The sequence below is a fragment of the Notechis scutatus genome, chromosome 4 (genome assembly GCF_049901735.1).
Source record: "Notechis scutatus isolate UNSWTSFEM ecotype Mainland chromosome 4, rNotScu1.2, whole genome shotgun sequence".
In the NCBI taxonomy this organism is placed as follows: Eukaryota; Metazoa; Chordata; class Lepidosauria; order Squamata; family Elapidae; genus Notechis; species Notechis scutatus.
In genome coordinates, this window is record NC_142012.1 from 67,163,409 (window position 1) to 67,180,376 (window position 16,968).

Sequence of the window (16,968 nt, forward strand, 5' to 3'; positions counted from 1 at the left end):
CTGCTCAAAAAGTTAACAACCGGTTTTCTCGAACTGGTGTGAACTGGCTGAATCCCATCACTGGATTAGATGAAATATCAAGGTGAAAAAGTTTTAAGAATCATCTGGAGAAAATTATTTAATAACAACAAAATCTAAACAGTTGGCGGATTTTTCTAACTCTTCCAATCATTATTAAGGAAACCAGGATCCAGTCATCTGAGTCCTTTTTTCCTCCCTAAGAAATTGTAATATTTAAGACCAACTATTTCCCAGCCTCGTTCAGATTTTCTACAAAGAATACCATGTCATCAAATGCCTGTGTTTTATACTCTTCCTTTTTTATCTTGGTGCCTGTAATTTCTTTTTTATTTCTACTTAATTAATAAAAATAAAAATAAAATGTTAGTCAAAAACCTTTCAGATTACCAAAAAAAAAAAAAAAAAGAGTTTGAAAAGAAAACAGAACTCCAAATCACAAATAAAATTAAATACTTGGGTATTTGGTTGACAGCAAGATGTTCATCTTTAAAAGAAGATAATTATGATAAATTGCTTAATCAAATGAAGAAAGATTTGGAAACATGGAAAATTGCAGCTATCCTTAGTAGGAAGGATTGCTGCAATAAATATGAACCTGCTGCCAAGATGGTTATACCTATTCCAGACTGTACTGCGAAAGTTAAATAAAAAATTCTACGGGGTACTAAATAAGATGATAACAAAATTTATATGGGAGGGGAAAAAAACCTAAAATAAGATTAAAGCTATTGCAAGACAATAGAAATAGATGTGGTTTCAGATTCCCTGATTGGGAATTATACCAAAAGGCAGCAACATTAACTTGGATTAGAGATTGGATACTTTTAAATAACAGGAGAATATTAACCCTAGAGGGACATGGTTTGCAAGTTGGATGGCATGCTATTCTATGGGAGAAAAACAAAAAGACGTACCTACATGTTAGACAACATTTAATTAGGGAGGCATTAATAGAGATTTGGCGTAAAATTAGAACAAAGCATTACATTAAGATACCTAGCTGGCTTTAGTCCAAACACTAAAATGTTCTAAAATGTTCTAAAATGTTCAGGTACAATCAACTATTAGATAATCATAGAAACCTAAAAACAAATCAAGAATTAAGGGAAGAAGGAATTAAGATAGATTGGTGGCACTACTTGCAGGTGCAAACAAAGTATTTAAAAGATATGGAAGAATTCAGTATAGATATAAGTCCACAACAGCTTGATAAAATTATATTAGGACCAGAAGAAAAATTTACATCCAAAATTTACAATTACCTCCTAAAATCTGATAAAGAAGAGGAGGTAGTAAAACAGACAATGATAGCATGGATGAAAAATTTTGGATATAATATTCAATTAGAGGATTGGGAAAGATTCTGGAAGAGAAATTACAAATTAACAATGGCAGCCTCTTATGGGGAAAATATTTACTGTTGGCATCTAGCACCATCGAGATTGGCCAAGATATATCCAAATTTGAGTCCAAAGTGTTGGAAATGTAAACAAACAGCAGGTACCTTCTTTCACATGTGGTGGTTGTGCCCCAAAGCCAAAACATTTTGGAACAAAATAAGGATCTGGCTACAAGAAATAAAGGGAAAAAATAGAACCTAAACCGGAAATGTTCTTATTAGAGATAATTAGAGGTGATTATAAGCAAGAAATAGAGTGTCTCATAATGCATATTGACAGCAGCGAGAATAACATATGCTCAAAACTGGAAAGTGGAGTGTAATCCCACAGATAACATGTTAATTTAAAAAATTATGGATTGTGCGGAAATGAACAAGCTTACTGTGGAATTGCAAGAGAAGGAAAAAAGAGAATATTATATGTTCTGGGAGAATTTATATGTTTGTTAATTGTCATGTTGTATACATTATGATTTCTCTGGAAAATAGCCAGGTATTCACTAATGCATTATATATTCATTCTGCCATTTAGGATGTTTCCTCATCAATGTCAGTTTTGAAGGACCTTTTCTAACATAGGACAGATAAATTCTTTTAAATATCTATGAATTCTAATGTAATATATTTTATTATTATTTTTTCTTTGCCCATATCTCTGTGGACTAAAAAGCATTTCACCCATTATAATGGGAACTAAGGTTCAGGTTTCATATTAAATTCCAAATATAAATCTGTAGACTTGCGCTCAAAGAAGTTAGAAACTATTGTCTCCATAGTTCCCTGTGCTGATTCCAAGTTTTCCAACATCCCTGTTTATGGTGTATAGCCTACATGGGTTTGTATAAACTACAACTAGTTTAGCTAAATAAGTAGAGCTAGTCAAGGTTTAGCAACCACAAATGGAACTGACAATTCAATTGTTAAGTGATACTATTGCTAAGTAAAACAGCAATGGTGTTTATTATCTTAGTTTATTTCTTTGCTTTACAGATCTATAAAGCTTGAAAGCATGATGTACACTGTTGTGCTTTTGCAGAAAAAAAACAATTCAAGCAAAAAATATGAATATGAAGGGCATAGCAAGAATATAATTAAGCCAACAGTCTAAGTAACAGCCAAGTGGAAACCTAGTTTGATATTTTTTGAGTACATGATTGGCATAAATGAATATTATTCAAGGAAAGAGTTAAGACAGTATATTGAGATAGTAAACTGAATAATGAATAGTAATGCTTCTAAGGCAAAGTTGCACTGACCAATATAGAAATTAATAACCAGGCGCATGATCTGGTAAGTTTTTCCAAAAGTCAAGAGATGAAAGGTCAATGTGATCATTAAGAACTCAGAGATAAGCCCTAATGAAGATATAGCCATTCAAAGTCAACAATTGCTAATAGTTCTACAAAGTATGGTATATTCTGAATATATCTTTCTTTAAGACCTGCAAGTTGCTTTTATGAATACACATTCATGATGAGGCTCCTAGTAAATTTCTGTATGCTTCTCACATGCAATACAACTATTTCTGGCAGGCTTATATTGCAATTAATTCCACTAGCAATGGTGCTATGATTTGAATGCCCATTATATTGATAATTCATTGATCAATTAACTCATTTGTAGCAAAATAATCTGTGAATTGTTTATGGATAATTAAAAAAACATGTGGGTACTCTAGGCTATCTTTTCATCTCATAAATTTAAATTTAAACCTCAAGCTTGTGTAAGCACCAACAAAAGAGCATTAATGAAAAGACCATAACTTGACCTTGTAAAACAATTCTCATAGAGATGATGGATAAAAGGAATACATGTAAGTACATGTCCTATAGTTAAAAATTCATATAAAATGTATAGATAAATAATTTTGCTAAGTTTAAGACCTTAAGATTCCAAAAGCCATAATTCCCCTAATATTGTTTTCAAAATTAAAAATTTATACATACTACACTAAAAATTATTGTAGACTGTAATATTGTATTATAGTATATAATGGTATATATATATATATATATTAATACTGATGTTTATTATTTCATTTTTACTCCTATTCTATTTTATTATTTATACCAGGCATGTCCAACATTTTGGCTTGCCCAAAATGGTCACATTAATGAAGAGGAATTGTCTTGGACCGCATATAAAATATTTATTTTATTTAATAATTAAAATTTATTTGCTGCCTATCTCATTTTGACTCTGGGCAGTTTACATCATAAAAAAAAATTAAAATAATCTAGTAATCTAGAAATAAAATATAGCAATTATTATTGTTGTTGTTACAAATAGTATATTATAGATAGATATGTATGTATAAATAAATAAATATGTATATTATAATATATTCTTTATAATATACATATTAAATATATATCCATTTATTATATTTAATATATATAAATATTCATTAAATAATAAATATATGTTGAAGAATATATATATATATATATATATATATATATATATATATATATATATATATATATATATATATTTTCTGAGGTTCTCGCGGGTATTTGTATGTGGATCTTTGGTTATTCAGGTTTTCTCCCACGTAAAATTGGAAGTATCTGAGCAGCGTTTGATGAAGTCTCATTCATCATCTTCAGGCTTCTGTCTTCAGCTCTGTGCTTATCACTCTGAGAAGCACAGAGCTGAAGACAAAGCCTGAAGATGATGAATGAGACTCATCAAACGCTGCCTAGATACTTCCAATCTTACGCGGGAGAAAACCCGAATAACAAAGATCCATATATATATATATATATATATATATATATATATATATATATATATATATATATATATATATATATATATAAAAGATAATATTATTTAAAGAATAAAATAATAATATAAAGAATATAAAGAAATAAAATAAAAATAAAATCAAAGGTCTATTTTAATTAAAATTAAAATAATCAAGAAAATGGTAAGAACTCCATGAATTCAAATCTTTGGGAGCTGATGGATTACATCCCAGAGTTCTGAGACAGTTGACAGATGTATTACCTCAGAACCCTTGTACCATATCTTTCAAAGGTCTTGGAAAACTACCAGAGGACTAGAATAGAGCTGATGTGGTCCCAAGGTCTTTCAACACCGTTACTCTGTTATTGTTCTATTATTAAGTATAAATACTCCAACCAATAAAATAACAATGCAATGCACATTATAATGTTAACAGTTTACAATCTTGTGGAGCCACATTACTAGCTGTCCAGGCTCACATGTGGCCCTCGGGCCATGGGATGGACATCTCTGATGTATACTATATTATGTACAGATTCTGATTTATTTTATCTATTATTAGATTGATGATCGTGAACTAAAGTTTTCATTCTGACTACGTATATAAGAGAAAAAATTCTCTCCGATTTGTCCTTCAGTCCTAAACCTTATTTTTCTCATGCATTTGCCTGTGAAGTAGAGAAGTGGAAGTGTACAAAGTAAGACTTATTCAGAATTGATCACCATTGCATTACTGACTTAACGTATTTCCATAAAGTTTTTTCATGTCTTTGTGATTTGGTCAGACTATTTTTTATCTGAGTATGCTTTTGCTTCAATACTAAACCTAATAATTTTTCCATGGTGGATTTTTTTTTTTAGCGCCAAGACATATTTTTTGTAAAATTGGAAAGGTATTATAACAATATAGCATTTAACAACCTCACCCTTTTGTTTCTGAACCATTTATTGGGACTAATAGTCTTTTTGGGATATACTTAAAGCTTTCAGCCATCTAGGCTCATGACAAGCAGATTCCTCCCCCCTCCGTGGAGCGTTTTATAGGTAAATGCATGTTCCCAAAAAATAAAACTCTTTTTAAATTATTTTCCTGATAAAGATTATCTAGCCTGAAAAGTTCTTAAAATAACTGTTCACCTGGAACAGATGCCTTGATTCTGTCGCCCTGCATCCAACTCAGTGAATGCAACAAAGATTGGATCCTGATGTTTTTATTCTTTTTATATTAACATACGTAACAGAACTAAACAAACATTTCCAGTAAAGTTACAAAAATTAAAGATATAACATTCAAGAACAGCACAAATTAATGCTGAAGCTATTCTTACATATAAAATGCATAGGAAGAATTAATATTTTGTTGGTAAAATCTTGGCCTTTGCAGCATTTATAGTATTGTGAATTCAAATAATACTATACACATTTCCAAATATTTCCAGCTGTGTGTCTATTTTGTCAAAACTAACTTTTAGCTTATACAGTATTATATGTCTTATTGTTCAGTTCTCTTTAGACAATTAAATTCAGTTTTAGATAGCATTTGATCTAAATTATGTTGGCAATTATAGTACAATGATACAAGCTTAGGCTATTGATCCTAGTGATATTTGTACTTATCTTTTATTCAAAGCACTGTTTGGAAATGATTTATTATCGCCTTAGGACATAGTTAGAAAATCAAAGCTTTGCATTTAAAATATCTATTAATACCCATTGGGAATTGAAAAGTTTCTGTCTTTTGTCCTTGCCCTAAGGTCACAGTTACATATGTGATTGAAGAGAATAGGAAAAATAAAAACCTTTGCTCAACTGTTTCATAAATAACTAAGGTGTCATCATATTCTTTTAATGCACCATCTGTGTGATTGCAAGATCAGCACACCAGATATTAAAGAGAAAAAAAAAACTATTTAAAATGGTCAGTAGCATTCTCAGTAATTGCATTTATTACAGGCTAATTAGATCTATTATGTTGATGGTGACATGAATCTTCAACTCCTTTTTAAAAAAAAATATTTCTAATTGCAGAATTGCAGTCTATGAAGTATTTTTAAACACTGGAAGGGATTTTCACATGCATAAGTTTCAGTGAGAAGAATGTTGCATACATGTATTTTCACGGTTAACTTAGACAAATGCTCAGTAAAATTTTTACTGGTATGAAAGCAGGCTGGTGATTTTTAGCCAGCTATTGTCTCTTAGCCTAACCCATCTCACACGGTTTGTGTTCTCGGAAACAGGAAGAAATAAGTATTAGGTATAATTATTATACCTTAATTATATTAGATATAATTGCCTAATGAGTTATTTATAAACATAATAAATTCAGGATAAAATTAAATTAATAAAATAATTGCCTTTTTTTTTTGCTGCATAAGACATACTTTTTTGTCTCCTAAAAGTGGGTAGAAATGTCTGTGCGTCTTATAGAGTGAATATTGCTGAAGCCCCACCCACGCACTGGCCCCCACATTTAGGCTCTGTGCACCCCGTTTTCAGCCTCTGTTTTTGGCATCCATGTGGGACGGCTGTCTGCTGCCTTTTCCTATTGGCAGTTGGATCGGCCTCCCTATTGCTGCAACTGTTGCCACCACTGTGGCAGCAATAGGCAGCGGCAGTGGCAACAGGTGGCGGCAATCCCCGTCTCCTGGAACAGCTGATCAGCAGTATTCTAGGAGGCCAATCCAACCACTGATAGGCAGTGGTGTTGAATGGCAGTGGTGGCCAGCAGTGGTGGTGGCGGGCAGCAGCGATAGCTGGGGAACACTGGCAAAGGCTCCAGCAGACACAGAGGAGGCAGAATAGCAGCATTTTTGGTTGGCCAGCCCACTAATTGGCAGGGCTATGGAAGGCCAGGATCCAGCTGCCACTCAGCTGACCGGTGGTGGGTGCCATGGAGCAGAGGCCTGACAAGCCACATGCTGGGAATGGGAGGCAGAGACAGATTTTTCATTTACTTGTTTTCCACTTCTTGTGTTCCAGAGCATTTTATGGAGCAAAAGATACAGTATCTTAAGTGGTGGTATGATACCGAATATTGTTTTTGGGCAGCCATTACAATAGAAGAAAGCTGTTGGTTTAATTGTAATTTTTTATTTTATTTTATTTACTTGATTGTAGGTTTGTCAGATCATCTCATTGATCAGTGAAGGACAAAAGAATACTGGACTAGCAAATGACTTTTGTCTTAAATTACTTTTGCCTTATATTGTAATTTTTTAAAAAGATGATTATACATTAAATACTTTAAAAAATTCCTAAAGTCAGAATTTTGTCGCAGTAAATATTGTTCTGTCGGTATATTGGGAAATTTGAATTCCTTTAAAAAATTCTTTCTAAATAGAAAAAATATTCAAGTATATGTATTAATTGAATAAATTATTCTACTAAAGTCATATATGATTGATCTTTACAAACTATAGATTGCATTTCCTCAAGACTGGGCTTCAATAGATGAAAGAAAAAAAGAAAATCAGTTGCCCCATATAATATATACATTTTTCATTATATTTCTATGTCATTTGATTTAAAAACTAATCTGAATAATGGCTGATTTCTGTACTCATTAACATTGCTACCTGACTATTCCTTTTTCTGTTTCTTTATTCTTCAGAAACCTGTAGGCCAATAATATCCAGATGAACATGTTTAGCATTATACTCAACCTATCTTATAATCTGCTATAGAAACATGTCATAGAACAGGGGTGTCAAACTCAAGGCCCATGGGCCGGATCTGGCCCATGGGGTGCTTAGTTCTGACCTGCGAGGCTGGCCTGAAAACAGAAAAAGACTAGCCTTGGTACCTCTTCCAGTGAAAATGGAGCTTGCGGGGCCATGTTCAGCTCCCCAACCTCCGTTTTCACTGGCAGAGGGTTGCAGGAGTCCAGCATAACTGGATAGAAGCATTCCTGTCAAACAGACAAAAAATGGTCAAAATTGGGAGTGTCCTATCAAATTCTATACTGTCAATAGTGGTGTCCCCCAGGGCAGCCTTCTAGGACCAACTCTCTTCATACTCTACATAAAGGACCTCTGTGATCATATTAAGAGCAACTGCATTCTCTTCACTGATGATGTAAAGCTATTCAACACCACAGACAATACTGCTATCCTTCAAAAAGACCTCGACTATGTATCAGAATGGTCAAACAAATGGCAACTTCAAATCTCAACAAATAAATGCTCTGTCTTACATATTGGCAAAAAAATATATCAGAAAATAAAAAAACAAGCTGAATAGTCAAGACCTTGTTGATGATCCAAACTCTGTCAAGGACCTTGGAGTTCTCATCTCTAATGATCTAAGTGCTAGAGCCCACTGTAACTACATAGCCAAAAAGGCATTAAGAGTTGTTAACCTAATCTTACGTAACTTTTTCTCTGGTAATATCATACTACTAACAAGAGCATACAAAACATTTGCTAGATCAATACTCGAATACAGCTCATCAGTCTGGAACCCACATTACCTATCTGATATTAACACAGTTGAGAAAGTCCAGAAATATTTCACAAGAAGAGTTCTCTGCTCCTCTACTTGTTGCAGAATACCTTATGCCACCAGACTTGAAATTCTAGAACTAGAAAACCTAGAACTACGCTGCCTTCCGTCTGATCTAAGTATAGTATATAAAATCATACATTGCAATGTCCTACCTGTCAATGAATACCTCAGCTTCAACCATAACAACACAAGAGCACACAATAGATACAAACTCAAAGTTAACCGCACCAAACTTGATTGCAGGAAATACGACTTCAGCAATAGAGTGGTCAATGTCTGGAATACTCTACCCGACTCTGTAGTTTCTTCCCCAAACCCCAAAAACTTTAACCTTAGACTGTCTACTATTGACCTCACCCCTTTCCTAAGAGGTCTGTAGGGAGCGTGCATAAGCGCACCAACGTGCCTATCGTCCCTGTCCTATTGTTTCTCTTATTCTTTTATTTTTCTTATATGTACCCATTTCATCTATTCACAACTATGTATACACTTATACTTATTATCTTGTAAACAATTGGCAAATCAAATAAATAAATAAAAATAAATAAAAAGGGACAGGAAAGGAATGAAGAAAGACAAAGAAAAAGAAGGCAAGATGGGAAGAGAGCAAGGAAGGAAAAATAAGGAAAGAAGGGAAGGAAGAAGAAAGAAAAATGAAGAGGGGAGGAAAAATAAAAACAGAACTGTAGAATGAACTGACTAGTGGGGGGAAAATCTTCGGGTTTTTTGGGGGGGGGCTGTTATTTGTAAAAGACAGATGTGAGAAACTCAAGAAAGAGCTATTTCCCTGTTCTTATACCTAGACTAAAAGCAAAGCCCATAGCCACAATAAAGATCTGCTTCCCGTGGCAACAAAAAGACCATAGTCTGTACTGAGGAAATGTAACTGGCAATAACTTCTATTGAACCGAATGACCTTTCTGGATAGATGTGCACAGAGTGTTTTGTTTCACAAACTGACAGAATATTAATAATCAGGTCTGTTTGCTGTTTCCAGACTAATAACCCAAGTCCTTCAGGGAAGGCAGATCTTCAAGAAACAGTGCAGAAACAATAGTAAACAGTATCAATCCTGCAAATACAAATTTGAGTAGTAATTGCTGAAAGAACTGAAGCAAAATAGAATCAAAAATTGCAGAAGTATATATACTTTATGTGTAAGTACTATATGTGGATGGCTGCCAATTTCTCAACTTCACTCATCCCAAAGCCCATATCTTGCAGTGCCTAAACCTTTAATAGGCAAAAAACAAAACAAAAACCCCTCAACAACAATGGAGAATATAACTGCAATTGAACTATTAAATATAACACTGTTTTTTTATAGTTTCTAGATCAAATATGTATAGAAAAATAGAAAAATATTTATATGCAGTAATCAGAAATTTTTGCTTGGTGAATTCAGCATTTTTCAAACTTTCAGTCTGTTATAGAGTTGTAAACTCATGTAACGCAAGATATGAGTCTTAACTGAGAAGAAAATGTTCTCTATTTCTTTAATAATTTTAAGAGTGTTCAATTTCTTGCATATGTCTGCTTCTTTTATTTATAGATCATCTTTATGTTAGGAAGGCTAAATTCCAAGAAAGAACCAATGAATAAAAAAAGCACACATTAACTGAGAAGATGGTAATTATCTTTTAAGTTTTTGTGTGCTTTTTTATGAAGCCTAAGAAATGGTTTGCCCATAAGCAATAGGTGCTAAATGCACATTATTTTATAGATATTCATTGGGGTTCAATCACAAAATGGAACTGAAAACAATCACAGTTTATAACAAATCATTGGATATATTTAATAGTTGCTACAGTTTTCTGAAAGCTATGCTGAGTATGAACAATGTTTTTTCTAAATGTTTTTTTCTAGGAGCTTTAATGAAGTATAATGGGAGCAGTGTATTATCAACATACTGTTCCCAAAGCTGGTCATACATATGCAGACATGGACATATAAACATGAATGCGATATATGAAACATCATGTGGCCCTTTGATGTTCTGTATTGCTTTCAGTAGTATACAGTGGTGGTATTCTACTGGTTTAACCTGGTTCGGCCAAACTGGTAGCTCCAAGGATCAACTGTGAACGATCCAGTTTGCTCCAATGATCAGCTGCAGCCCCCCCTACCTGCCCACCCACCCTGGCTCTATTCATATCTTTATTTCCTGCTTTTCAACCTCAGATGCTTCGCGTGGCGTAGCTGATTGCCACACATCAACTGTTTTACACACAGGGCTTGCAGCAAAGTGCGCGCTCAAACCGAAACAGTAGGAAAAAAAATTGAAACCCACTACTGGTAGCATATTTACATTTTCACACTGTTATATGCACTAATACTTTTACATTTGGTGCCTTATCATTTTCATACAAAATGTCAATATATGTAATTGTTTATTTTCTGATTGGTTTTGGTTTGGCAGATATTTCAATGTTAAATGTTTTCAGGTAGTACAAAGGATTTAAGTAGAAACTCTTTTATGTTTATAGTTCATTTGGACTATCTTTTTCAAAAGGAAACAGTTACAGTAAAATTTCACACTGAGCAGATAACATGTAAGCTTTGTATACCTGACAAAGATTTTAGTCCATCTTTAGTGGTATAACTGCAAGACAGACTACATAATATATTCTGCCATTGTGTTGCTAGAACTTCATGACTTTACAACAATTTTAGATGACCTAAGACGTATGAAAATTTAAAAAAAATAAAAAATAAGCAGAAAGCTTTTCAGAATGGAAAAATAAAAATAGAGAAAATAGAAGAGCTTTCCATGAACACCACATTAAAACCTGGTCACGTAGAATAACATTGGCCAAACTTCAATGGGAGGAAATGAAGTTATAACATTAATCTAATAATCTGGAGTTTAAAAAAATATGTTCTCATATTTAATAATGGTTTTCATGGACACCAGTTCTTGGACCAACCACTTAAACAAAGTTATATAAAGGCAAAAACAAGCTTTAAAATGCCTATTAAATTATTCAGTTATGATAGAGACATATTTAATTGAACACATTGGAATTACATGTGAAGGTGATGGATTCAGTAAAACATACATTGTTTTTTAACTTTAGGATTCTTCTTACTATATATCTTTGCATTCTATTTTACCTTATACCATTTTTTTCTTACTGTTTTATTTTTACTTTGTTCTATTTAGTCTACTATATCACATTTATTGTATTCTACTTTATTTAATTTTATTGTATCCTATTATGGCTGATGTTCATACTTCGATATGGTCAAGCATGATTAATGTAAACCATACTACTACTATTATTACTACTTCTATTATTACTAATACTACTATAAATAATTTATTGGAAAAATGTATTTCATTATTCACCAGAACCTTAAGAGAATTTAATCCATCACAGCACCTGTAGTATACCATCACTTCAGATTTAGAGAATTTCTACAAGAACTATGTGCTGTATGTTCAAATAAACTTCATATTTTTGCCTTTCATGACTCTAATGCCATACAAAAACCCTAACTAAAGATCCTATGACACTTTTTCAAATATCTGGCTTACATGGATGACTGACCCATGTAATTCTTTGAGACCAAGTTTCCATTCAAATAAGAAAATTGTCTCAGTTTTCAATGTGAGAAAAAAGATTATTAAATTCTTCAGTAGTGTAAACAAATTCAACACATAGGATAGACATATCATAAAATGGCTCTTTTTTAAATATTTTTTTGTTTTTTTGGAAGAAATATTTAGCTAAGCAACACCTTCTGACTTGAATATGTGTAGATACAGACTGAGCACCACAGTGAATAACTAATATCTCTGCTAAGACCCTTTAATCTGGAACATCAAATATTGCCTCTCCACTCTACTAGCCACCTGTACTACTTAAAATTCTTGCCTTCAGCTATGTCCCTAAAATATATTATGCAAAGCATCTTACTTAACTTGTTCTGTGAAAGTTAAGCAAGGTTAACTTGTGAATGCTAAACATATTCCAGTTTACTGATCGTAGTTAAAAATATGTGTGTCCAATCACACTTCGCCAATAAAGAATTCTATTCTATTCTATTCTATTCTATTCTATTCTATTCTATTCTATTCTATTCTATTCTATTCTATTCTATTCTATTCCTTCTCCTCTTCCTCCTTCTCTCCTCCTCCTCTTCCTTCTCTTCTTTCTCTTCCTCCTCCTCCTAAGTGTCTGCAGGTGCACTGCCCATTTTTTTGGGACAAACAAGCATCATCTTGTGTGATTAAATGCAGCATCTGTCCAACTGGGCACTTTTCATGTCGGCATTTTTTGTATCTAATGATCAAGTTATAATTTTGGAATAAAATGTACTCTAAACTGTATACGTTGGTCTTTTTCACAGTATGATAGATGAATAATGACATAGTCTCAATTAAAAGGGAAATAGAGCATATACCTGAGCATGAGATCCCGGAAACCTGAAATACAGAGCAAATAGACAGAAAGAAATGTAAGAAGATAATTTTGTAGCATTCATGTTAGAAAATTCTGATGGGCGAAGAGAAGAAAGATAAAGACACATAATTAGACCAGTATTCCTCTAGATGTGATTGAACTATAATGTCTAGTAGCTCCCATTCATTCTATGTGACCAGTGGTGAAGGATGCATCACAATGTAACTCACAAATATCCAGAAATCTAAAAACCTACTCTGGTTTAGAAGGAACCATTTGAGAAGGTTATCTGGATTCAAACTACTTTGTTCATGTATTCATAGGTCGTTAATTCTATTTATCAGTCATTTTACTTCAATTGTATTCAGTGGTGCAATTCAAATTGTTTTACTACTTGTTCTGTGGGCGTGGCTTGGTGGGCATGGCAAGGGAAGGATACTGTAAAATCTTCAGTCAGAGGTGGTATTTCTCCAAACTACTCAAAATTTCTGTTACCAGTTCTCCAGAACTGGCAGAACCTGTTGAATACCACCTCTCATTCTATTCCAGATCACATCTCTTTAGCTTCTATTGTTAGGAAACACCATTATTTTTGGAACAGAGTAGGGCTGCAAGATTTTTGAAAGAATCTGTGATGATTTGTACTTTAATTAATACTCATATTTCCCTAGTGTCTGTTTAGTATTTGACGATGGAGTTATATTCTTCCTGTATGTTTTAGATTCAGCTGAATATAATGAACAGAATTTATTAGCAAAATGACGAGAAATGTATAAATAGGTCTGCTTCAAATGAATTATGATTACTTAGAATCTGGTACCATGAAGTCCTCCTGCAAGTCTTGTGCTTTAATAAAACTAATAAAAATGCATATACAAAAGGGATGAGATATACATCCAATGGGACAATGCTCTTTTCATCATTCCAGTTTTCCCTTTCCATCCCATGACACACTGCTGAGCGTTTCCCCACTTAACATATACATAATATACATGGAATAAAATTGCACTAAGCACACAATAAGTAGAATGGCTCTCTTTTTAGACATTTTTGTAACTTGTGAATTAAATAAAACCTCATGTCTTTGTTTTTGAAATAAATAGAAAATAAAACATTCAAGATACAATTGAAATTAATTTTAATATTTTTTGTTAACAGAATCTGCACGATCTACTTTCAAATTATAATTTAGTTGTTCTCCAATACTAAATGGGATTTATGTTTTTAATGTTTTTAATTGCATAGTAATAATGAAATATTATTTATTTATTTATATATTTATCAAATTTATTGCCTGCCCATCTTACCAAGGGTAATAAAATTTAAAAATACAATTCATCTGTGAGTAATTATTTAAAAAAAAACACAGAAGTATTGCAGTAAATTATGCAATAACTTTTCTAAATTAATTTTACCAATCTAAAATTGCTCCTTTAAGAGATGCCAGTGGCTTTTTTGAACAAAAAAAAAGGAAAGTACATCTATTAAAATTTTTGAATGTCCACATAATAATGAACTAGAATGATTCTTTAATAAATGGTGTTCTTCCATCCAATTCAAATTATCTCTATAATCACAGATATTGTTTATTCAATGGGTTTATATAATGAGCTTATTTAATGGCTTGCCATGTTTGTTTTTAATCAATATAACAACAATAATAATAATAATAATAATAATAATAATAATAATAATAATAATAATAATAATAATAATCTTAGAGAATTATTTTTGGAATAATTCTCTTTAACTTTTATATATTATGTCAAGACTAAGCTACTAGACTTTATTTATATAAATATGTTTCTATTATCTCAAGTATAATTTTTCTTTACATTTAAGGAAAATTTAATACAAATTGTCAATACAAATGTTGACTCCCAAATATTAGGATATCACGATAAATAGGTTTTATATTTGAGTAAAATAAACAAAAAGGAAATGCATGATGTTTGAAAAAAATGTTATTAAAACCATACTACATCCTGCTTAATGAAAAACTGTCAAATGAAAAACTTCTTTGATACATATCAAAATAAGATTACACCATAAGAAAAAGAAGAAAAAGAAATGTAGAAAAAAAATTAAAAAAGTATTTTTAAATTTGGCACTAAAAAAGAAATTGAGATTTGCCCCAAGGTCATACATTTGAGACTAGGTATTTGAAGTCAGTTGAGTTTTATGCCTATATAAATGTAACAGTTTTTGAAGCAAAGGGAATTTCTCTAAAGAATGTTGACAAGTGAAAGTTCATGTTTCACTATATTTATAGTGTCTATAATTTTATATAGTAGATTGACCTTTTGTAGAAGAAGTGATACTAAAATTGATGGTCCTGATCTGACAAGCTTTAATGGGTATATGCCATTGTGTTACTTACAGTGACAATTATAATTTATATTTAAATTTTAAAATAATGTTCAAAGTATGAAAGCTTGTGAGAAATGCAGCCAACTTAAGAAGCTCTAATATCATGTGCTTGGATTTCTCCGATTTTAATTATACTCTTGGCTATCATGCTAAATTAATTAATTCATGCACTTGAATTGAGCAGTTTTAATTAACATTTGTACAGTGATATTAATTTTATTTATGTACATATTATATTCTTAATAACAAAAAATTATATGGGCATGTTAATAAATGCATGAATAATAAATAGCAAATTAAAAATATGTAAAAGTTGTCATAAAGATTGAAAATGATACAACTAAATGATCAGCTTGAAAATATTTTGGATGAGAAAAATGTGTTAACTTTGAATAAAAAAGATAGCCAGGTAAGAGCTAGTTCAGCTTCCTAGCGACAACACACCATACATTCGATCCCACAGTTTAGAACAGGGGTGTCAAACACACATCATCATGGTGGCATCACGTGATGTATCAGGACTTTTCCCATCCACTTCGCTAAACCAGGTGTGGGCATGGCTAGCATGTGACACATCTGGCCCACGGGTTAGATGTAGACCAGAGAGTCTAGAACAATATTCTTGACTAATCTTACAAAGTTATGTCATGTCAGATGTGGTGAGCATTTTGAGAGATATCAATTCAGAAATTCCAAAGCTGTAAGATTGGTCTCAGAAATTAAAAGGAGGAGGAGAATCATCCTAGGAAGATAAACATCCCAGGATAAATACTTCATGTTTTGCCAAGAATATCACATAGACATGCCTTTATTTTCTTATTTATTATAATTGCATAGGATATTTTGGTACAACTGAAGGGGAACTTAAAATATACAATAATAACATTTATATCTCAGATTACATTTTGACTGGGTGGGCGTGGCAAACTCAATGTCACTCACATCAAGGAGTGCTTCAGCTGACCCCTCCCCTTCCAGCCATTTCTTGTCACACCCAGCCTCAACATATCTAGAGTTCTGTAAAAATGTTGTTCACCATTTTTAGTACATTTCTACGTACTATAGATATACTTTCATGGACCACTGAAAGGAGGAAATGGCTCACATGCTTTGCCCAAGAGGGTGATAGGCAACAGGCTTTTAGAGGGTTGCCAGAAAGAGGGGGGCAATGTATTTTCCAAAGCACCAGAAGGAAAACAAGAAGCAATGGATGGAAACTGAACAGAGAGAAACAAACTAAGAATAAGGAGAAACTTCCAGACAGTGAGAACAATTAACCAGTGGACCTGCTTGTCTCCAGAAGTTCTGGGTGCTTCAATGCTGGAGATTTTTAAGAAACAAATGGACAGCCATTTCTCTGAAAGGGTATAGGATTCCCCCCAAGGTCCCTTCTAAGTGTTATTCTGACACCTTTCCCAGGATCTCTACTCAGAGTTTGGCATCCTCAGTTTTTCATGCCTGAGCAGGGTGTTGGACTAGAAGACCTCCATAGTCCCTTTCAACTCTGTTAAACAC